The sequence below is a fragment of the Lepisosteus platostomus genome, chromosome 2, assembly GCF_059453375.1.
Source record: "Lepisosteus platostomus isolate fLepPlt1 chromosome 2, fLepPlt1.hap1, whole genome shotgun sequence".
In the NCBI taxonomy this organism is placed as follows: domain Eukaryota; kingdom Metazoa; phylum Chordata; class Actinopteri; order Semionotiformes; family Lepisosteidae; genus Lepisosteus; species Lepisosteus platostomus.
The window spans coordinates 30,887,515-30,913,192 of record NC_142612.1 but is presented as its reverse complement, the minus strand read 5'-3'; the positions used below and the strand labels follow the sequence as shown (position 1 = coordinate 30,913,192).

The window sequence follows — 25,678 nt, the reverse complement described above, 5'->3', positions numbered from 1 at the left end:
AAGTACGATGCATAATTAAAAGTGTAAAGATTTAATTGTTCAAGTGTTGATTATCATTATGTAGTTTTAAAGAAACATGACTCTAAGCCATATTTAGTGCACTTTATTTATTAATTAAGCAAGATGTTTGTTGTTGCTCTTATGAGAACACATGGAGGTAATATCTCTTTCTGTGAGGAAAGACTGAGACATAAAAAGCAGGGAATTTAAAGGAAATGATTTATTCAGTAAATTAATGTACTGAATTGAAATGGAAGTGTTCTAGTCCATCCTTCTAATGCTCATCACCTGACTGGCACTGCTCCTGACCTCAGTCTTTCACAGGTGGTGAGCCCACACAACAGCTCCACGTAGTCATTTTGGGCTGAGCCCGGCTGGATTATGTGGGTGGCCTACCAGGCACTCACTGGAGAAAAAAACACCTCTAGGCCTGGCTCCAGGGGTGGGTCTCCGTGTCCCTGACCTGGGCAGTGTTCAAATTTAATAATAAATGTTGCTTTATTAGCCCTATACAATTTCTTGCATCTTTTCACATACCCCAGCTTGCTCTCCATGAGACACAGACAGGGAGAGAAGCTTGGGGTCAGAGCACAGGGTCAGTCATTGTACAGCACCCCTGGAGCAGCTTGGGTTAAGGGCCTTGCTCAGGGGCCCAATGGAGTAGGATTCCTCTGCCAGCAGCAGGATTTGAACCAGCAACCTTCCAGCCACAGGCACAGGTCCTTAGCCACAGAGCCACCACTCCACTCCTATTTGCCAAAGGTAAACCTACCAGGAGAGCAAAGCTCCACACAACATGGCTCTAAGGCTGCCTGGGGCACTCAGGTCCCTCCACCCCAACAAGGTCATGATCCCAGATCATAATAGAGTGAGGAGCTCGACATCCAGGAGGACTTTGCAGAGTCACTGCTCCTCTGGATCGCGAGGAGCCAGTCGAAGTGGTTCATGCATCTGGTGAGGAAGTCCCTCAGGTGCCTCCCATTGGAGGTGTATCAGGCATGGCCCACAGGAAAGAGACCCCAGGACAGAACCAGGACACACTGGATGGATTATATCTCTCACCTTCCTGGGAGCATCCAGGAGTCCCCCAGGAGGAGCTGGAGACCGTTGCTGGAGAAAGAGAAGCCTGATCTGCCCTCTTCAGCCTGTTACCACTGCAAATCTCACCAGGAGTAAGCGGTTAGAAAATGAGATGAGAGGAGATATTTCAATGGTGTGTTACAGAAAAATGAAACATAGGTCATTAAGCTTTTTATAAAAATAAAAAGAGCATTATTGAAAGTGTTTTTAATGTACATTTCAAAGAGAAAGATAAATTAAAAAAAATCTCTGCATTTGTTCCTTGGCAGCATTAACAATGGACTGGGTTTTGAAGAGATTCTATAGATCTACGAGACTATCTCTGCTAGTTTTCTTTTATTTTTAACAGCTTTGTTTAAAAAACTTTTTTCCCTCACTTTCTGCTGGAGTTTACATTTTTATTTTTCAATCTATATGCTTAACTGATCATTACCAGCCTTTCTACATACATGGACAATCTAAGAGACATCTAAAAAAAGATTATTTTCTGTAATCATAAAATCAATATGTATACACAAAGTACAACAACTACTACTAGCATTTTAATTTCACATCGTTCTGATTTAAATGACAGCTACTACCACCTTCTGTAACAGGTTACTACTTATTGTCATACTAATATTTGTCAATGGCTAATGTTTTTCTTTAAACTAAAATTGTTCATAATTTAATTAAATTAATAAATTTCCTGTCTTATGAAAAACAATTAACAGTTACAGAGCCTTTATCAACATCCACCATAGAAAACCATGCGTCTGATTGTGCAATACACAAATTAGTAGAAATCTGGAATATCTATTGGAAAGTGTGGTGAAGGAAAAGAAATCAAATCAAAGTTTATTTATGAAATGCACAACAATACAGTGTGCAGCAGTAGTTGCTGGCAATTAAATGTCTTTTCTGCGGGTTTACAAAAATCATAAAAATCACAAAATTTGAGGTTACGAAAATAAGGTTACATAATACTAGATGTAATAGAAATTGAAAAAAACTCAATATGAGCAGAGCTACAGTATGTGTCCATGGTGTATGCAATATATACAAGTAGTGCAGTTATGCTGAATGCAGTGAAAAGTGTGAGTCCATGTAGCCATTACAGGTGATTTGCTAAAGGAGCTGCAGGTTGGCTATTTAGCAGTCTTATTGCCTGGAAGTAGAAGCTGTTCTGTAGTCTGTTGGACCGAATGCTTCGGTACCATTTACCGGACGGTAGGAGGGAAAACAGTTTGTGACTGGGATGACTGGGGTCCTTGAGAATGGACCTGGTCGTCTTCAGACATCTACAGTAGCTGAGTAGATATCCTGGATGTTTGGTAGCTCACAGCCGGTAATGAGCTGCGCTGACTTCACCACCCTCTGCAGTACTTTGCGATCCCGGGCGGAGCAGTTCCCATACCAGCCAGTGATACAACCAGTCAGGATGCTCTCAATAGTGCACCTGTAGAAGTTGTCCTAGATATGTGATGGCATGCTAAACGTCTTTAGCCTATGGAGAAAGAATAGGTGCTGCCTTGCTGTTTTGACCACAGTGTTGGGTCCATAGAAATGTTCTAAGTCACCTAATTTCTAAAGGTCTTAATTTATAAAGATCTGATGGTAACCCCTTCCCAATATTTTGCTTCCTGTGTTTGTGAATATCACTTTACATTGTCCTTGTTCTGAAGCTGTTTTAAATGATTGGCAAATAAAGCAAGGGCATAGCTTCAACGTGATTCACAAATAATAGAGAACAAGAACCTTTGTGCTGTATTCTGCCATTAATCCGCTTCAGAATAAAACAGCAGGATCATCTTGGAGAACTTAACTGCTCCAAATTTGTAAGATAATAATATTAACTGTACACTTAAGTGGAAGAGAAATAAACCAGGAAGTAAATTCAGTCAACACAAGCCATTTTTGAAGAGATATACTGTACATTAGCTCTACAAGTTGCAAAAAAAAACATTTTGAAACAGATTTGGTAGTTGTCGTTACTACAGAACCTCAATATTTGCACGCAGGTGTACCTTTGAAGACAAAGGACTTATTAGCAGTGAGGGACTTTGCTCAATCACTTCTGCCCTCAGGCTGTAGGTTTGTTCTTCAAAGGAAGTTTACTCCACTGTGGACTTAGAAGAAAAAAAAGATGAAACACTGATCTGAAAAAAAGCTAGCCTCTTCTTTATAGAAGCAGAAAAGTATTCTACTAAAAGAAACCTAAAAACAAAATTGCCTGTGAATAGGACCCAAACCAGGATTTGTTGGGTACCTCCATGTGTACAAGCAATATTAAACTGTGTACAGTATTTAAACTAAATACAACAATTTGTCAACACTAAAAACTTTTCCAAGTACAATTTGAAGAGCTGCCTACGTAACCTATTTGTACTTACAATACTTATGGTATGCATCTACGAGTAAACCAAAAACTCATTAAGACATATAAATGTGCAAAGAATTGTAGATTTTTAATTTATGTCCACTTTGTTGCAGCTTTAATAATGACTACATTTATAGCATTAAGAACTATAGCAACAACAACAGAAATGTACAGGTAAATTTAACTTTACCAGGTACTCAGGAGAAAATACTCTCACAAAGGATACAGTAATCGTTGGGTATGAAGCCTGCTTCAGCATTATGGTTTAAACTTTAAAGTTGTAGACATGCATCTTTGGAATGTATATATCTTGTAACAATTACATTGTTATTTGTTAGTTTTGTATTTTTAAATTACAAGATATATTGCAATATACTACCTAATTTCTATATTTTTTTACAGTGAATCGGGCCACAATTTTTTCTGCAATTAAAAAAAAACAAAACTATAAATTAAATTCAGTATTATTCAGTTTATAATATAAATTCATATTATTAACACATTTTATAAATACTGTATAATACCATATTATCAATACAGTACATCTCATTGCTGTAGTAGTTTGAGAGTTTGTATTTATTTAGAAAAATACTGAATATGTCTATCAACCGGGTATGCTAATTTATTTTCTTTCATGAATAAAAAGTGTATAAATAATTACAGCACAACTCCAAGTATTTACCACTTTACTTTAACTGAATAGTTCTGTCACTCTGAATCTGCCTGCGTAATACGCACATGCACATTAATTTTTAAATCAGGCTTCATATTAACCTACATCTTCCTTTTAGAAAGTAATCCAGAACGCTGAGTGGAGAATAATTAAACCTACAGCTGAGATTATTTCTGAGGTGAAATTCAGAAAGACATACTGCCCCCTTTTGGTACTGAGTTGTACTTCACTGCTTTAAGGAGCTAAAGCAACCTGAGGTTAAACAGAGCTCTAAGGATATAGAACTCATCCGAAATTCGTAAAAAGCATACAGTATAAAACATATTAGTAATACTGTAACTGTGCCTGTCAATGTGTCAAAGAGGTGATGGTGATTTGGTCATTTTGGTAATTGGAAACTTTAGAATCTCTAAGCTGAATTCAGTTATCCGTCTAAGTGAAATCTCCGAATTCGTGATCAGGCACATAAACTGTGTTTTATTGATAACTAGAATTCTTTATATTTTATTTCATTCATAAAGTACAATTAGTTTTGGTCCCCGTTTGTTTGTTTTTCCCATTCTTAAGTTATTTATCGCTGTGTAAACTTCTTTAAGCGATACATTTGCTTCGTATTGTAATAAAACAAGAATCCAGTCCAGCCACGCAAATACTGGGGGGATCCGTGCGAGAGAAAATAAAACAGTTACTGTATAACCAGGTTTAACTGTGTTAAACTAATTCTCGTTTCTTCCTCTCCAGGTAAAGACGGCTGAACGTTCTTTTTCATTCTGGAAGGCCGTGAGTACGGAAGAAGTGCATGTTAAATTATTTTTTGTATAAAGCCATTTTGTAAACCTATGGAAATTATGTCTGAAACCTTATTTTATTCGATACTTATATATACTTTTTGAACTCCTCTGGGTACGATATACTGTATCTCTTTGCTTAACTATCAACGTTGGAAGTCCTGTTTTAAGCATAAATAAACCTAGAAAATATAGCACATTCCTCTAAGCCTGATACTGAAATGTTACAAACAATACAGCTGAAGTTCAACAGCTTTAAGAGCTTCAGCTCTTACAGCTTTAACACCTTTAAGTTAAAGAGCAAAGCTGATTATTGATTGTCCAGGAAACGACTCATCCTGGCAGAAAGATTTCCAGGCTAGACAGTGTGTGAGGTCTCTGAGGGACACACAAACAGCAATCTGGGAACCTCTGCTTTGAAATATACATTAAAAAGAAAAATGTTAGATGTATCACTACACAAAAGCACAGAAAACTTGTAGGCTCGTAAACAGATTTTTAGTGTTTCTGATGCCAGAGTCTTACGGCATACTCCAGATTTACACAGTTTAGGCTACAGGCTGCTCCATTGTACGGTCTTGGGTCTCAGCTGTCACACTCCTGTATTTTTCTGGTCTTTAGACATGAAAGTAAAAGCAGAAGACCTTCTCTTTCCTCACCAGATCACGTATGCACTATTGTCCATAGGGAAGCTGAATCTATCTGTCTGGTTAGAGGATTCTTCACTGGAGGTTCCCAGAGATGACGATGTTCTGCGGCTGTCTTGTTTTGAGCCCTTGCTGTGAGTCATTGTGTCCTCAGCATTCGGATTTTCTGCCTTTTCCAGGCAGATGATTTCAATCTCCGTTGGCACACACTCACTGTAGTTGTCTCTGACAGCACCAGGACACTGCAGTAGGGGGTGAAAGGAAAAAATAGTGTACTGATGAAAGGAAAATGTATCCCATCTGCCTCCGAGGACAGCAAATAAAGAATATTTTCTGCTTATTTAGCTATAAGGTCAGACCATTTACCTTCAGGAAAGCAAGACTTGAATAAGAAGGCCAAGGCAAAAACATATAGTACAGTAAAACATATTATATTTATATTACAATATTACATAATGTACATTACAATAAATACAGTGAGAAAGTGAAATACTTTACATATACCACACATTGAAACAATGTAATGAAAGAGAATTGACAGAATGTAATCCATCAACCAAGAAATGTGTTATTAAACGGAGGAACACATTTTTGACAAAACTATCTTAATTGTGCTCTTGAATTCAACCATCATCATTAAAGACAGTGGTTTAAAGTTGGTTGGAAATGCCTTCAAAGATTATGTGGCAAAATACCTTCAGCAAGGATATGAAAAGTTGTGCTACAGGTGTGTAAATTGTATAAGGGAAATATACAGTCAGACTACAAGTCCAATAAGAAATAGTAAGATCAGTGCTAAGGTAAGAGAATGACTTACCCAGCAAGGACTATACATTTAAAAATTCCACTGTCTCAATCTTTGAACTGAAAGAGAAGGCCAACCAACTAATTAAACACAATTTTACAGAACTGAATTGGATATTTAGAACCTGACATGTGGGAGAATTTTTTTTTTCTTGTCCCTAATGGAAAGTGGGATTTTAATTTGTGAAAGAAGCCACTCACACATTCTAGAAAGGTCCTCAAAAGTTATTTGAAAATTAAACTTTTACATAAAGCCATTTGCCTCCATTTGTGTCGCAACATTTAATACCTGACCATTTTCACGTAACATAAGGGACATAAGCAGTTTTAAGAGCAAAATATATGAAAATGTACAGTAATTTCACTGTATTAGTTAATGTACCCTCTAAATTAATAAGAGCATGCTGAAAAGAGTTAAAAGTGTTTTTAGACGACCACGTTAGAGGAAGACCTACAAGAGGGAAAAAGGTTTCATCTAAGAAAAACTACACGCATCTGCATAAATATTACATCTTTAACATTACTCACAACTTTATTAATATTTAAAGTACAGTATCTATCTCTTTCCCCCAGACAAACCTCTATTGACTAATTATGAATCAGATGTGTGGTCCCTTTCTTTTTCAAAATCTGTGACCCATTAGTTAAGTACAGTAGTTCAGAGATAAATGAAATGAATTTGGAATTTGTCAATGGTCAAGTCAGTAGCCATTTAGTGCACAAACCACGATCAGGTGTTCAGCAAAACAGTCTGCTATCTAAAGACATTTTCTGTCATACAGAGGTCCCACACTGTAGTGGTATTATAATGCAAGAGGGTACAGTATATCAGATTTTAATCTAAATACCAAATTAGTTAGCCAAAGTGGTCACATTGGTCAAGATATACAGTTGTTCATCTCTGATCATTAAATTCAGTCAATTAAATAATGATAATGTTGTTTTACCAATTTTAAATCTAGAATAAATTGAACATAAATTGGAATTGATAGAAGTGAGAGTGACCTTAACCACCATACATAACTTCAGCATCAGTTTTTACTACATATGGGCGTAGTCTGGCTGGAACGTTATGGTCATCCACAGCTTATTCAATGATTTGTGAGGTAATGGCGAAACCAAAATTTGAAAAAAAATATTCAGGGAAAAAGTATTATCGTAATTGTCTGATCATGTCTGAGCTTGGGCAGCAGGGTGGTATAAGTAGTTAGCATGCCTGCCTTCCAGAGGTGGGGTCCTGGGTTCAGTTCTGGACCTGGCCTGCTATTTGCCTGATTATTGTATGTTCTCCCCATGTTTGTGTGGGTCTCCTCTAGGTGCTCCAGTTTTGTCCCACAGTCCAAAGACACAGTGGCAGGCTAAGTGGTATCTGTGACATCGGTCCTGGTGTGTGTCTGTGTGACCTGTGATGGACTGGCATCCTGCCACTTTGTCCCCTTTGCTTGCTGGGTTAGGCTCCTGCTTGCCATGTGAATCTGTACTGGGTAAATGGGTGGATGTCTGCACTTAATTACTGTACAAACTGCTTTAAAAACATGGGGTACCGAAAGACCATTAAACACTTTGAAATGATCAGATTTATCATTGCAAATTGTGTGTCCCTACACAGTGTGTGCTGCAAACAGGATAATTATTTTCTGTTGGATAAAGCTAAATTATTAAACCATATTTGTTCTAAGTACTAATATTGTTCTAATATTGCCGCAGAGAATTATACAAATTTTACCCAAGAAATTTATATTTCTGTGCAGGGAAGTGCTTCACATCCCGCATTATTTTTTGTACCCATTCTTAAGTAAATGTCTACATGTATTTTTAGCAAAAATGACAATCTGTCATTTCTTTGGCTGACTTCCTTGATACATGAAAATCTTTTTTTGTGAACTTTTTACCTGCAAAGCTTCATCATGGTTAAATAGTTCTTCAAAAATATGCTTTGGATCAGGAATCTGAGGCAGAAAAGTCCTCCTAATGCTGGAATAGAAAATGATCAATGCTAATATTGTATTCACTCTACAAATACTCTACTCTGATACAGGTATAGTATGTGTGTATTGTGAACTTCTATTCGTTCTGCTTTGTGGATGCTACAGTTTATAAAATGGTAACATCACATTACAAACTTACAAAAATCAAGAATGAAAATGTAATGAAAAACTACAAATAACATACAGTAAGGATCTGCCAATCTAAATCTCAATTCTATAGCATTTCAAAATACAGGTTTGATTTAGATCAGGTATAGCTGTTCAATAGAAACAAAATAATACCAATAATAATAAAACAACATACATTCTTTTTTGTTGTGATTTAAAATGAATTTTCTTTTTAAAGTAGTGAACTGCTACTGTAGTTCTTACAAGTCATACTCTAGTGTGAGTCCAAGGAAGAGCCACAGTATAGTCATAGCAACTTACCGTTTTACTTTAAAGATACAGTACAGTAGGACTGCAGGAATTAAAATAATAAGTGGAGAAAAATACCATTTCAGATTATAATTATATACAAGACAGGAATCTGTTGAGGACAAAAAATAATATCATTAGAATGAATAGCGTCAGATACATTAAACTCAGTAAAACATGCAAAAATAGTATTTGTTAATCATTGTTTTGCTACTATATATAAATAGCACATTTACTGTAAAAGGCAACTAAATAGAACTTCTCCTGACTGCACCCAGAATGCACTATTTATACAACTAGAGCATGATGCTCTTATTTTAAATTAGTGCCATTTGCAATTTAAAAAATATTTTTCATTATAATTTGTTGCAGCTTGTCAGCTGTTTTCAGTGAAGAATTTTGTTAGCGTGCATGCTAATTAATTTGTCCGAATTTAGAATGTTTTTAGAGACCTTGCCGTTGGTTCTTACTGTTACAGGAAGATCAATTTCTGCTTCAATGCACTTCAGAAGGTTATTTTCACCCAAGAGATATATCAGCCTGTTCTACCAAAACAAAGTTGGTGTCTGCTGAATGCATGAGTTGTACCTATAACAGATCCATTTCTCCAAGTAATCTGAGGGCTCCATTCACTCCAGTTGCTTCCAGAACAAATATCGTTGTATCTGAATCTCACACGGAACAAATAGCATTTTTCATTGTCTGTTTTTTGCAGTGTTAAAGAGAAGTCTTGCAGAATTTTACTCTGTTTGGAGACACAAGAATGCATACCTGTATTTGTGCAGTATACAACATCAATATTAAGGAGAGACAAAAGGCATACTCTCTTTTCATTACTTCATGTTATTCTAACTTGTTTGCATTTGTGCAAAATTGAATTCCTGCCTTTAATTTTTTTTAACTTATTGCATGTGTCACAGTGGTACAAGAGATACTGGATACTATAAATAATCCAGCTTTAATTCAACACTGACAGAGTTAAAAAGTGGAACCCATTAAAGTGCATTTAAAACTGAGAACAGGAGACACTTCTGTACCCAAAGAGTTGTGGAAGTATGGAACACGTTTCCCAGTCATTTTGTTGAAGCAGAAACACTTTGGGAATTGTTAAGTTTCAAAACTCAAATGACATGAAGAGGTGCCATAGACAAAGGAAAAAGGGGGCTCAAAACAGTTTTTCAGCATTTACACAAAACAGGAATATGAAACTAAAAAAGGTTATTTTCCATGTCAGTTTAATCCAAACTGCAGACTAGTTCATACAGTACACCAAAGAAATCATATCTCTAAGTGCATCCGCTGAAAGTCTACACTCAGCTTTAATATAAAGGAAGCAAATTGAGTGAATACCTGCCAGTGTTTGTCATGCTGAGTCTTATACTGCAGATTGCTCTCATAACAGTTTTTGCCTTCCCTTGGTGTGTTCCATTTCAGAATGATGTTATCAAGTTTTCCAGTTACTGTCACATTTTCTGGAGGGTGAATAACTAAAAGAAATCAGAGTGTTACCATCTTGTTAGGGACAAAGCTGCCTTAGGTATTAGAGCTCTAAGTATCACTATAAGTATCTGCTGTACAAATTAACATGACTTTGGCTTTTGCTAACAACTTTTTCTCTCAGGTGAATGGGGATGTTGTCTGAATCATTGATGTGGGCATTGCGGTGCCTTTTTTGTATAGTTACTGAAGGTTTTATGGTAACAATCAACAGAATGCTAAGAAATTAATCTATTTCCAACTCTTGAAAGAGTTTTTATGGAAGGTCCTTGTTTGTAGGTTTCCTGGTGAGTCATTTGTTAATCGAGTTAAAATGTCTTCCCTGTCCAAAATATCATAAATGCTCTGTAATTGTCTCTTCGCTCCCAGTGCAGATTTGTTTTGAGAATGCTCACGGTTCTTCCTTTTTCACAAAGTGTGAAATCATGTCAGAAAATTTGAAAATGAGCTTCTGTGATTGTGGAACCGGTTAAGTCTTAATGAAAATGAAAACTATCCAGAGCTTTCCTGTTCCACCCTCTTGTTGGTTCTGCCATGATGAAATGAACGCCTTGGTGAACTCCAGGCCATATACTGAGAGAGTATAGCATGCTGGCCTTCTCCTTCAGCAGACCACAAATCAATACAGGAGTCAGGTTAGTGTAAGGATAGCATAACCCCTGAAAAATATTGAAAAATAGTTTTCTGGAGAAAAGTGAATAAATGGTCAGAATAACAATATAAAGCATTACTCTCCTTTGTAAAGTAATCCTTCTGTGAGCCTTATTGAAGTGCAATAGCTATTACAGCACATTATACTATCATAAATAAGGAAATAAAACATTCACAATTGTACATGAAGAAACGTGGAACACCTCGTAAAATGCGACAACACATGTAGGGTGCTTTACAGAAGTGTTCAGACCATTGCACAGTTTTCACATGTTGTTGCTTAAAAACGTACAGTCATAGCAGTTGTTCTCAATGAAGAGAATAGGTGTCTGGGGGAACACCAGGTGTCAAGGGCTGAGCAATGTTAAGTTGCATCGATGGGCTGGTGACACCCTTGATACAGTTTCACGCCTTATCCTCTGTGTTCCTGCCCTAAGATCCACTTAGGCCCACACTAGCAGTTGCCACACCATTGTGGGGTTGTATACAGTTTTAACTGGACCTGTGATCGAGAGGAGATGCCTAAGAACAGGATGTGATGGAACAATGCGACGTTACACCTGGCCGTCTTTGTAGAGCAATTTCCTGAACAAGCCCTGTGTGGTGAGCTCTGCTGACACCCAGAGCATCACAGAGACTTTTCTACCCCATGGGGGAAGAGTCCAGAGCCTTTGTTAAGAAGAAAGAGAGAGAGAGAGAGAGAGCTGGACTTTTGGAAGAACAGATTATAGCACTGGACTCAAGCGAGTGCTCTACAGCGAGCAGCTGAAGAAGGCTCAAGCATCATCTTCCTCCCCCACTATCTGGCTTTGGACATGGAGAAAATAAGGTTAGGTGGGGAGCATGAACAACCAGGTTGTTTCGCCAGGACTGGAGTAGAGGCCTAGGAACCAGCAGAGGAGCTACACAGAGGACAGAACTGCTGGACTGCATTATTTTGGGACATTTGTTTGGTGACTGGGTTGTAATGGGTGCTTGTGCTGGTCTGGAATGTGTTGTTTTTTGGAGTTGGTTTTGTATAATGTGCCCTGGGCATTGGGTAGACAGTGTTAAATATTGTGATCACCAGAAATAAAAAGGGCACTTAAATAATACTAGTAACTGTAGTAGGTCCGTGGATGCACTGGTGAATCTGGAAGATCCGCGAACCTTTGGCAAGGAAAGAATGGTCCTAGAACTCTTTTGAATTGCTAGGTGGAATAGCCATCTACAAAGCATAAATAATTCTTCTAGAGTCACCTATCTTTAGCCGTCTACAAAGCATAAATAATTCTTCTAGAGTCACCTATCTGTGTTATAAACATCCAATCTACTCCACATGTTCATAGCAGGAAACAAAAAGAAAGAAACAAACCGTTAAGATGAAAGACAAATAAGGACTGCATAGATATTCAAATCCCTTGCTGTTGCAAACTCAAATTAATTTCACGTTTTGGTCCAAATGGGAATGTTAACATCTGACATAAATCCAACATAGTGCATTGCTCAGTCAATGCCACCCCTATCATCAAGCATGGTGGTGGGAGCACTACGGCATGTTAAGAAGGAGAAAGTAAATGTCCTTGAGGATTCAGTCAAATCTGCGGAAAGACATGAAAACTACTGTCCATAAGCAATCAATCAATCAATAAGAACCATCAAGAGAACCTGAGCAAATCAGCCAGGATAAATGGGAAAAAGTTGCACCAAGTTGGTGTGTAAAATCGACAAAGACATAATAATAAAGGTGCTTTTCAGCTTCCAAAAATTCTCAGGTCTGAGTTCACAGGTCTGAGTACTTTAGTAATCAACATACTGTACAGCACTTCTGTTTTTCTCTTTAAAGTTTGTATTGAAATTGTCTGTAGCTTATGTTATCCTCGGCAGTCTTCAGTTTAAGCATTATATTATAAAATAAAATATTAAGTTTTAAAAATGTGGATGCATTATTTTGTAGCTCTCTGAAATAGAGGATACTGTAATTTGAAGGCTTTGAGTACTTTTGGAAGGCACTATAAGTTGGATAAATAGTAACCACTAAGCATGAACAGTATTTTTTACGTTTGTTATAATAATACATAGTTCACTACATCCTCCAGTAAAATGTTTTTTAATTCTTCTTTAAACTAAAACCTATCAGACCTGCTTTGAGGTATTTAGCGAAGTTTTCATACCAAATTTCATGTAAATTGTATCCCAGTCTGAGTCAAGGGCCTAAAAACACACATGGTAAATTACTGTAAGCCATGAGTCATGAGAAACCTTAAGATAATTGTTTAATGTTCAAGATAACTTCAACTGTATTTAACGTCCTAGTGACAGAATTATGTTATCACTTTTTGCAGTGTATATAAAATCCTTCCAAAAACAAATGAAAGGGTATAAAGGGTAAGCCATAAATGTACTGTATGCATTCACCAGAGATTTATTCCCAAGTTGACGTATTATTATGTATGATTTTTTCCTCTGACTGCTCAATTCTTAAATGAACATTGAGAGTTTCAAGTTTCAATATCGTATCTGTCATGTATGTATGTGGTCATTTTTTATTGTTGTGGTAGCACTTTTTTGTGGATCTGGATGTATCTGCAGTCAGTATTTTATTATTAATTATTAGCAGTAGTTTTATTATTATTCTTAGCATTATTGTTTTCAAAGAGCACATAGACACATTACTGGGGTGTTTTCAAATGTATTTACCCCAAAAAAATTCATGGCAGAATTTAAAAAAAAAGTGTCAAAAAAGAAAGTGACAAAAGTTTTAGTGGCAAATTTGAGCTTCATGACAGAGGAAAACCACCAAGATCATCTACATAGTAATTTCCAGAGGAAATACCGTGTTCTGATCTAATCAGGGGTATGCTTTTTGTGAGCATGAAATGTGACTCAATGAAAAGCATTCTGATGGTTGAACAGATAAGCCACAAAGGTTTACATTGATAGCCAGCTATAAGACGGATCTCAAAGCAAAGGGCATTTGGGGGCGGACTCAAGCAGTATTTTATTAAAAGGATTTTTCTTCCATTTCTTGCGAAGGGAAACAACTCCTAATGATGTCATGTCTTTAGGCAAATCTGAATGATAACATATAGGTCTCTATGTATAGCAAAACCTGGTAGGTGTTTTACCTTTTCTTCATTTGTGGTTACATGAAGACAGGATAGACACAAATGCAAGACACAAAAAAAAGTGGAGGTCAGGGGAAAATGACAAATCCAAATAAGGAAGCCCCATCAAAATCAGAAACTACCCTGGGTTCGATTCCCGGCGTACTACAGTACCTGCATGGAGTTTGTATTTTCTCTGTATTCGTGTGGAGTTTCTCTGGCTGCTCCACTTTCCTCCCAGAGTCCAGAGACATGCTGGTAGGTCAGTTGTCTTCTGGGAAAACTGGCTCTGGTGTGAGTGTGTCTGTGTCTGGACCAGGCAAACAATGGGCACAAAGCAGAGCACACCCTGGACAGGACAGGGCAGACACACAGATGCAAACACCTACAGTAGGGCCAGTTTTCCTACAAGCTTATTAACCTACCGGTATATTTTTTTGGACTGTGGGAGGAAACCAGAGCACCAAAAGGAAACTCACGAGAACACAGGGAGAATATACAGTACAAACTCAATAGCTCACCCAGGTAGCACCCCAAGTCTGAAGCTTTGGTGGTGAATTCTGAGCACCACTGTGCCACCCCTGACAGTCAAATAAGTGAAACTGAAATCCTGCTTTACTCAGCTACAAAAGGAGAAACATCTTCAGGTCTTAACCAAACGGTTAATGTGCTGCAAAACTCAACCTTATACTATTAATCAATAAATATTTTTTATTTCTTATAGCACACTACAGTATGGAACACATTATACTGAATTATATTGCAAACATTGCTTACAATCTTTTAACAGTTCTGTAACAAAATTACATTCCGGGACTTAAGAGAATGTCCTGCACTGAAAAAATGAAGAAACTGAACCTTTTTAGTTGAACAGAGAAGACTACCTGGACCCGATACAACTATTAAAAATCCTCAAAGATATTGACTAGTACTGTAACTACCAAATGGGCTGAATAGCCTCCTCTTGTTTATAAATTTTCTTTTTGCCTTGTGTTTTTAATTGTTAATAAAATAACATTTGAGCATGTGAGTACAGTGCAGAGGAATAGAAAAACTCCCAGAAAGGGAAAATGGACTTTTAAAATTTACTTTAAACTGTTTGTTGACTTAAAGAAGTGAAACTCAGAAACATTATAGAAAATACTATTTTCAGTTCTGTGAAATTTGTGCAAGTATGCTACTTTACTTTAAATTCTGTGAGATTTTAATCCTGCGAATTCACACAATTGTGGTTTTTGTACTTTCTCTCAGAGAGGGTCTAAATACAGTATATTGACTACAACACACCCTAAAATAATGAGGCACCCTCAAATAATTCACACAGATAATTCTGTTTCAGAATCCGTTAAGTTCTTTTAAAGCACGCATTCACTTTCGAAAGTAAGCAACAATTAAAGGCAATGCTGAAAACTGTCTTACCACTCCCTGTTCCCACTTGCTGTAACATGAATATCAACAACAGATGCAGCTGAAACATGATGCTCACATAGCTGACATTATCTCATCCTTATCACCATTGCAACAGTCTACAGGCTGAAGAACTCTCAGTCTACTTTTAAAGAGCCTACTTTTAAAGACTTTAGCATGTAAAGCTTTTTTTCCTCCTGTCACTTCCTCTATTCACCTACATAGAGATAAAATCCTGCTGATTACATTGGGAACTTCCAGCCAGATACAGATTTCAAAATGAATATCTCTGATAATATACAATAGCTAAAGTTCATGTGTTCAACAGCATTTTATAGTGTTCAACAACATTTAATAGCTTACCACATTTGCGATATATGGCTGTAAGTGATTGTAATAAGCTCTTCTGTCACCCTCAGTACAAGAAAGATACAAAACCTTCCAGTATAATTAATCACTTTCTCTTCAAAAATGCTTTAATGGCTTCACAGCTCTCTCCATAACAAAATATAGTATAATAGTATAATAATAATTGTATAGTTTAAAACTTTTGAGCTGTTCAAAATTTACAACAGTGTCAGAAAACCCATCAAAACTTTTTTTTTTCATTTTAATAAAACCTAAAGAACATTGCATGGTTATGCACCTTACTTGTGTTTTAGTAATGATCCAACAAGTGTATTTCAGGAAAACCTCAACTTTGTCAATGAACAGTGATACAAATAAATAAGTAAAGGACATAACATAAAGGCATAAGGATTTCTGATTGAAGAGTCAGAGGTTCAAATACCAGATCATGTGCCAGTATTGTAGTTCTGGGAATTTTCTCCAGTAAATACCTCGCTCTACCAAATACCTGGTATTTGTTTCAAAACACTTGGACAAGCAGATGACATTTAATATACACAAGTATAAAGTGTTACATGGACATAGAAGACATTTAAAATGTATTTAAGGTGGGAAATGCTGAGGAATTATGAAAATGATTTGGGTGATAATGCTGACAATATTTACATCTTCTAGACAATGTGGACATGAATGTTAGGATATACTGAATACCATAGTAAAGCTGGAGAATAAATGGATGATGAGTGAAAACTCTAAAATGCACTTGTAAGATGTCATTTAGAACAGTGTGTACAATCCTTGTACCACTTTCCAGTAAAAATATTACTGCTCTGTAGCTGGTCCACAGACTAGCACACGTTGCCAGGCTTCATTGACAGCTCTATACTAACAGGCTAAAGGACTGCATTTTTGCATAATGAACAACACATACAGTACTATAATGAGATCTGACTCGAGTATTCAAAGCCCTAAAAGATTGGCAAAGTCAACAGGCTTCAGAATCAAAATTGAAACACTCAATTTAAATACAGAACTTGTAGAAAATTTAAACTAGTATTAACAACTGTAAACACCTAGTGCATAAATCAACCTTCCCTCAAGACCCTTGGAACACTACCTCAGGTGGCTGTTGGGACATGAGATAACCACCAGCTCATACAAACCAAATTAAATTACAAAAGTATTGCTAAAAGTTATGGTAAATACGGTGAAATATCAAATAGTTGTATCCGTTTATCAAATAAATTAGGGCTGGTAGCCATTAGGAAATACTTTAATTTACAACTTTGACAAGCAGACAATTTAATGGTAAGAAGTGTTCCACCTAAGAGACATCATGCTGCAGAATTTAAGTAAATGAGACTTAATAATTTCTGAAGAAGTGCCCTGATAAAAACAGTTTGTGGCAGAAGTTCAGGAGGAAAATTAGATCTACAACTCGCTTGCATATACAGTGCCTTGCGAAAGTATTCGGCCCCCTTGAACTTTTCAACCTTTTGCCACATTTCAGGCTTCAAACATAAAGATATAAATTTTTTATTTTATGTGAAGAATCACCAACAAGTGGGACACAATTGTGAAGTGGAACGAAATCTATTGGATTTTTGAAACTTTTTTAACTAATAAAAAAATGAAAAGTGGGGCGTGCAAAATTATTCGGCCCCCTTGCGTTAATACTTTGTAGAGCCACCTTTTGCTGCGATTACAGCTGCAAGTCGCTTGGGGTATGTCTCTATCAGTTTTGCACATCGAGAGACTGAAATTCTTGCCCATTCTTCCTTGCAAAACAGCTCGAGCTCAGTGAGGTTGGATGGAGAGCGTTTGTGAACAGCAGTTTTCAGCTCTTTCCACAGATTCTCGATTGGATTCAGGTCTGGACTTTGACTTGGCCATTCAAACACCTGGATACGTTTATTTGTGAACCATTCCTTTGTAGATTTTGCTGTATGTTTGGGATCATTGTCTTGTTGGAAGATAAATCTCCGTCCCAGTTTCAGGTCTTTTGCAGACTCCAACAGGTTTTCATCCAGAATGGTCCTGTATTTGGCTGCATCCATCTTCCCCTAAATTTTAACCATCTTCCCTGTCCCTGCTGAAGAAAAGCAGGCCCAAACCATGATGCTGCCACCACCATGTTTGACAGTGGGGATGGTGTGTTGAGGGTGATGAGCTGTGTTGCTTTTACGCCAAACATATCGTTTTGCATTGTGGCCAAAAAGTTCGATTTTGGTTTCATCTGACCAGAGCACCTTCTTCCACATGTTTGGGGTGTCTCCCAGGTGGCTTGTGGCAAACTTTAGACGAGACTTTTTATGGATATCTTTGAGAAATGGCTTTCTTCTTGCCACTCTTCCATAAAGGCCAGATTTGTGCAGTGTAAGACTGATTGTTGTCCTATGGACAGACTCTCCCACCTCAGCTGTAGTTCTCTGCAGTTCATCCAGAGTGATCATGGGCCTCTTGGCTGCATCTCTGATCAGTCTTCTCCTTGTCTGAGCTGAAAGTTTAGAGGGACGGCCAGGTCTTGGTAGATTTGCAGTGGTCTGATACTCCTTCCATTTCAAGATGATCGCTTGCACAGTGCTCCTTGGGATGTTTGAAGCTTGGGAAATCTTTTTGTATCCAAATCCGGCTTTAAACTTCTCCACAACAGTATTACGGACCTGCCTGGTGTGTTCCTTGGTCTTCATGATGCTCTCTGCGCTTTCAACAGAACCTTGAGACTATCACAGAGCAGGTGCATTTATACAGAGACTTGATTACACACAGGTGGATTCTATTTATCACCATCAGTCATTTAGGACAACATTGGATCATTCAGAGATCCTCGCTGAACTTCTGGAGTGAGTTTGCTGCACTGAAAGTAAAGGGGCCGAATAATTTTGCACGCCCCACTTTTCATTTTTTTATTAGTTAAAAAAGTTTCAAAAATCCAATAGATTTCGTTCCACTTCACAATTGTGTCCCACTTGTTGGTGATTCTTCACATAAAATAAAAAATTTATATCTTTATGTTTGAAGCCTGAAATGTGGCAAAAGGTTGAAAAGTTCAAGGGGGCCGAATACTTTCGCAAGGCACTGTATAATCATGCACCCAGGACTTACCTTTACATATCTCTCTCGCAATCCCACCCACCACCCCAAAAACACCCTTGAAGCAGCTCCATGGCTCGTTCCTTGTGAAACCGAAACAGTGATTCAGTCAGCCTCATCCTTACAGTCATGCTGCCATTTTCTCAGATAGGTGAGTTTCACCAAATAACCTTTAAAAACATTTATCCATCTGTCACATTCATTAGGATCCAACGAAACCACTGTAAATGATTCATTTCAACAAGGGAGTACTTCTTCTGGAGTTCACATTTCTAGATTTGAGAACTTAGGGCCTGAGTAACTGAAAAGCATTGATTTACTGACAGTGCATTTAGGAACATACTGAAACAGAGGGCTATTACTTTCATTAAGCCAAGGAAACTCAGATTTTGTGGCCAAAGGTCACATTACAGAAAATAAATGTAATCTTTGGACATGTCCATAATGTTTACACTGAAACTCTAAGCAGTGTGAACATACAGGTGACTCAGCAGGCTATTTGTAGTATTACAAAAACCCCTTGGATTCCTATGACTAGCACCATTAAACTTGCAAGCTTTGCTACAGTACTCTGAATGAAGAGCACTATACCACTCAGTTGCCTAATATCTGAAGTATTCATGAGCACCAGCTCAGATTTCAATGCACATTGGGTATTGATAAACAGTCAATAGCCTCTGTAATTTCGTTATTGTATAGTTTGACTAAATCTTAAAAATGGCGGGGCCTCAAGTTTCATAGTAATTAGCCTTTAATGATACAAAAACTACAAACACAGTGGACTTTTGAGATTCCTTACCACAGAAGACTCCATTGGAGTGCTAAGCTCTGTAGTTCAGCTGTTGCCTTTTGAAGGCTGTGCTACGTCCTTTGCACACTGCAACTTACAGTACATTTCCAGTTCACAAATGGTTTAGAACCATCTGGGTTGTGTGGACTTGAATTATCCGGGTTGTATTTGGCTTGCTATATCAACCACCTTGACCACAGAATGTGCCAGGTTCCAGCAAGCTTGCAGTGTTGGTAATGAAATGTCAATCCTCACTCATTTGAATTGCACTAATATTTCTTCAAGGTAGGAAAGCACTGTGGAGCAGTGGGTACGGTTCTGGACTTGTAACTAGAAGTTTGTGAGGAGTTGCAATCAAGGTGAGATACTACAAAGGAACAGGTATAGGATTTGTCCATGCTGAAAAGAAAAGAGACACAAGAGTGAAGGTTAAGATGCATAAGGGTGATGAGATTCTTTAAACAAGAGAGTATGTTTTCAGTACTGATTATAAGCAGCAACAGAAGTTTTGTAAGTGGTGGAATAACAAGTAGTGAAGCTTTGTTGCTGATGCCCAGTCTTTTCCCAAATTTCCTAGATAACATTAGCTTACATTGTATTAATTGACATCAATGCCAATACGCTCTGCTATTCAAAAGAGTGCTGCAGGAGAATTCACAATCTATTATGAGCATATGGAGATAATCTCTTGACTTTACTTGAAATTCTAATCAGAAACAAAAAAACATTTTCGGAATTTCATTTAGCAAAAATAACTGTTTTTGAAAATCTGACCTTAAGAGCTTTGCTAAACAAAGGGTGACAACTGAACTAAAGGCTCAGAAAACTATCAGAATTGATGATCAGATATAGAGGTTAGCAGTACTTAAGTATGTGCTTTGCAAACTGTTTCTGACTTGTCTTCCCGTTAGATTAATATCTTTTTTGTTTTATGTCGGTAGCTTTCATAGCAACACAGATAAAAAGGAACTTTAAAAATTGACAGCAAAACAGCTTTTTTGTTTCACAGAGGCTTTATATCTGACCAATGGAAACTGAAGACTTAATGTTGGACATTTAATAATTGCTTATGAAATCCATGGAATGTCAAAAGAGGGAAGAGGATTGTACAAAAAAGGAAAACTAGTGATTTAAACGTGTAATAGATGGTTCCATACATGCACACAAAATGGCACATATCCATTTTTACATTTACATCTCTAAAGCACATTTTAAAGAATGCAAACTTAAAGAATTTAAATTTAACATCAAGCCACAACATAAGATGGTTGTGGGGAAGAGCAATATTTTGAGCCAAGCTGACATTTTCCCCAAACTGTTTCCCCGATACAAGTGAAAGCTCTGTTAGAAATACTGATATCCATGTTTCCTCAATGCTGCATCTTGAGTTCTCTCCACCAGCACAACACAAATCATTTCAGGTCCCAAGAAACCAAGATGGGAGTTACTCTATATGATAATAAGATTTAGTTTTTTATTAGAATTTAGGTTGCCTAAAGCATGTAAAAGCCTACAGTATCTGCTTTTACAAGAGTGATTGTAAACAGTATTATTATGTTAAATGTTCTTAAAAGAAGAGAACATTTTTTAAATAAAAATTAAAAATAATACTATTACTTTATTCAGATAGGTTTAGTTGAATATGAACTCTGTCTCATGAATTATGAATTCAAAATTTTCCCTTTTATGAAGCTAGTATGAGGAATCAGTCTTGTACTTTTCAGGCTTTTATTTTATGGTGCAATTCTTAGATTTGCTCAAGCAGAGTGTCAAGGAGGAAACAGCTGAGTAAGTGCCAAGAGTAGTTTGCATGTAAATTTGAGTATCGCTTGCTTAACAGTGAAAAAACATGCTAGTGGAAATCTGACCCAGAGGAAGCACATGAATACTGAACAAACGTTACCTTTAGGAAACATCTGGTATAACTTTATGTTATTGGAAATGAATATTGCCTATGTTTTACACACTGCTTCCTTCAAGTCAAATTCCAAAAGCACTGCATAGCATGCCTAGTTTGGGCAGAAACAAAAGATATTGCTCTGCAAGTCGCCAAACAGTAAAAATGCATACAGTATCACCAAGTAATGAGATCACAGTTATTTCCATTAACTCACATTCTATTAAAGCACTGCATTTCAGTATGAGGTTAGCTAACTAGGATGTTCTGGGGTTTATGGGTGACAGTGGTGGATTATACCAAGGGCACCCCTTCCAATTATTTAAAGTGAGGTTAAGTCAAACCTTCGATGCTTAAAACTGAACACTTTTATGGGTGAAATAAGCTAAAGGTTGACAAAAAAATGCAAAGAGAAGTAAAAAGCTCACATGTTTAAAATATAAATATTTAAATTATTGACTATTGTAAAATAAACATCTTTGTCCCATATGTTATTTTAAAAACATTTTATTGTTGTTTTTTTTCCTTGCAGTTTATCCTGTCTTAGGTGATGTGATGGCACAGTGCTTAGCATTGCTGCCTTGCAGCACTGGGGCCCTGGGTTCAATTCTGGAGCTGAGGTGCTATGGAGTTTCTTTGTTTTCCCCGTGTTTCCTCCCTGTGTGGGTCTTCTCTGGGTGTTCCAGATTCTTCCCGTAGTCCAAAGACTACTGGTAGGCTAATTGGCTTCTAGGAAATTGGCCCTGGTGTGAATGTGTCTGTGTGTGTACCCTGTGAGGAACTGTTATCCTGTCCAAGGTGATCTCACCTTGTGCCCGTTGTTAAAGAATGAAAGTAAGGATACTGACGCTTTACTTTTTTCAGTTTCATGAAAGTAAAAAGTAAAAACCGGTAGTAACTGTTGTTCGCTTTTCTAAGTGACACTATGTTCTTTGAAATGTAATAATAATAATAATAATAATAATAATAATAATAATAATAATAATAATAATTGCTTACACTTATACTGTATAGCACTTTTCTGGACACTCCACTCAAAGTGCTTTACAGGTAATGGGGACTCCCCTCCACCATCACCAATGTGCAGCATCCACCAAATGTACAGATAAGATTTGAGGCAGAAAAATGGATTTGATCTTTTAGCATACCTCCTTCATTTCTCTGAAACCTGTACTTTCAAATTCCAGTAAAAATGAAAAATAGATAACAGTACCTAGAATTATCAACAACAAAAACCTATTTCGGTTAAGCATCTAGATAAAATAATTTACTTACCAATTTTTTTACGGCAATACTCCTTTGTTTTTTAACAGAAAAACTGTTCAGCTAAAACGTTTCAATTAAAAACAATTGTGGCTCAATCAGTCATCTCACGTTTTTAGCAACCATACATGTAATGTCTTGCAATCCACACTACCTGAAAGTATGTAAAAACTATTAATGACTCTTACCAAACAAGAAAATTTTAATTTCAATTCCTAAACAAAGATATAATGGGAAGCTTCTGCTATCGCTAGAAAGAAAACTCTCAATAGTGGGAGTTACTTAATATCTCTAAAGTGGGAAGGATTTGGACAACAGAGTTAAAACTTAAATTTTTATTTTACTCTTATCTGAGAGAATTGTAACCTGACTGTAAAGACGCTTACTGAGCCTCCACAACCTTCCCTTACTTTTTGCTAGGAATGAACCAGGGAGCTGCTGCAATGGTGGACATAGTGTGGTGGCAGATGTGCGAGAGAGATGTGCAAGCGAAAGTCAAGAAGGAGAGATATATAAATACTGTAAGTAACTGGATGTTTCCTGTGGAACTTCTGTTTAAACTGCATTTGTGATCATGAGATTAACATGAAGTACAATATACATTTGAGTAAATATTGTACGTACATTACATCATAGTAGAACAAAGGTATACTTTCTTCAACCCAATAATTTCAAATGACCATAAGTATTGTGACATACTTTCTTGTAAAATTCACTAAACTTCCAACAGTCAATTTCAAAGTGCAAAAGTCAAAGTCCCTCAGGCAATAACAACCTGAAGTCTGTAACCGTTGAGCTCACCAACCTCTTTCTGAAATCATTTGAAATGGATTGCTGTAAATAGAACTTAAAACTTCTCTAGAATTTTTTTAAAACTCCCAAGAAGCATTTTCGTCTGAACAAGGAACAAGTAAAGGTTTATTCCATTCCTACACAAGGTGGTCAGCTATATGAGATAATGGGGCGTCCAGAATAGATCACTGTGAAGAGACGGAATGCTGGTTTAGTTAGTGAAGGGGGCAAGTGGCCCAGGGAGGAGGGGAAGGAATGACGAAGAGATCTAGAGATTTAGCTCATATCACCGACCACCTAATCTTCGTAACCTTCTTGTTCACAGCTCCCTTGACCACCCTCAGCAACCATCCACACCAGGCACTTTCCCCTGCAACAGAGCTCGCTGTATCCCCTTCAAGTATACTGTATATCTAACACCACACTCATTCAAGGCCCCTCAGGCCAATTCCGGATCACCCAGATGGCATCTTGTACTGTACCTCCAGCAACCTTATTTACTGTATCTCTTAAATACCCACAAAATACCCACATTGGGGAAACAGGAAGGAGACTCGGAGACCGCTTCAGAGAACATGTTAGGGCTGTGAAGATTAAAGATTTCTCCAAACCTGCTGTTTCTCATTTCACCTCTAACAGCCATGATCACACTAATCTTGCTGTCTGCGTTCTTAAAGAAGGGTTTCTCAATTCCTATTGCAGAAAGACATCTGAAATCAAAATTGTACTGAAACTAGGATCACAACTTCCCCCTTCTCTCAACAACAGACTTGTTTCCTTGTAATCCTTTCTTTTCAATTTCACACCTCTCTTCACCACTTGACTTCGCACCACCCGAGTGCCCACTCTACCTCCTTTCTGCTCCCGCCTCATCTCCACTCACAGTTTTTGTTCTCCCACGCTTTATCAGCTGCTGATTTTCCTCTCTTTCTCACACCCAAAGAAGGCTCCACAGCTGACACATTGTGTTTCTTTTCTTCTCTTTTCAGCCTGAAATTAACCTTTACTTGCTCCTTTGCAGCTTACACATTCTGACACAGCTACCTACTTGAACAACATCCTCTGCATAAGCAGACAAAAGGCTTTTTTAAACTTCAAAATTCATACATAATCAATTAAAATGAGTGAGACTGTTCTATAGGTAGCCATTCATACTCAGGCCATGACATCACCTTCAACATGCTTCACAGATGAGGCGGTGCTCTTTGGAGGATTTGCAGATATTGTCCCATTTTTTCAATTTCTTTAGTAATGATTTGCTTGGGTTTGTATTCAGAACACTTTGTTACAAAACTCTCTACGATTGTCATTGTACCTCTGAACAAACTCTGAAAGATGATGAATTCTAAAGCAATTATGAAGCAATTTTTTTACTTTGCTTGTCTAGATATTTTTGGAGGATACTATATATGGACTAACATACTGTAATATTATAGTATCAATGCTCTGTTAAGCTATGGCCAAATGCTAGTGCTCAGCACACAACACAGCATATTTTGTACTGTTGCATTGATGTCCAGAGTAAGGCTAAGGTCTAAAACTGCAACCATTTAATAAAAGATGTTCCAAAGTGCTGCTCATGTTTTCTACATTAACTGTCTCCACTTTAGTAGCAGGGAAAGAACTTAAAAGCCAAACAAATGATCATTTAGTTGTATAGTACTATAATTTAAAACCTCTGTTAAAGCATTGGGAAGTCGATCGTTAAACGTGGAGGTGAGATTTTATACAGTGCTATTTTTCCCATTATGTTAAATTCATTATAACTTTGCTTTTAATGCAAAATCCTGTGAAGGTTTTTTATTATTTCACCAAATCATAGAAAATAAAAGATTCTGCATTTTACTTTTTGATATATATACATATTAAATAATAAAACTATTAAATTCTAAATTGCATTAATTAGACATTTCCACTAGGTGAGGTTATGTACTTCCAAAATTTTTAAAGGATAACGTCTGTGTCTTCTGTTGCCATACTGCACATATACCACTTTTTGACATCCATTCATGCTATATTAACGAGATATTCTACTTGTTTCCTTAAATACTGGGTAAAATATGTTACCCAAATCCAGATTTCATCTGTTAATTGTCTT

At 37.1% G+C, this 25,678-nt stretch overlaps 1 long non-coding RNA gene across 1 annotated transcript; it reads right to left on the bottom strand.

The window, feature by feature from the left end:
• Nucleotides 1-5,382: 5,382 nt before the first annotated feature.
• LOC148676207 (uncharacterized) lies at nt 5,383-15,509 on the bottom strand. Its single transcript, XR_015926223.1, has 6 exons — nt 15,410-15,509; nt 10,107-10,243; nt 9,345-9,501; nt 8,769-8,868; nt 8,244-8,325; nt 5,383-5,789 (listed from the first exon to the last, which is right to left on the bottom strand). It is a non-coding gene; the product is annotated as an uncharacterized LOC148676207 (long non-coding RNA).
• Nucleotides 15,510-25,678: the final 10,169 nt, after the last annotated feature.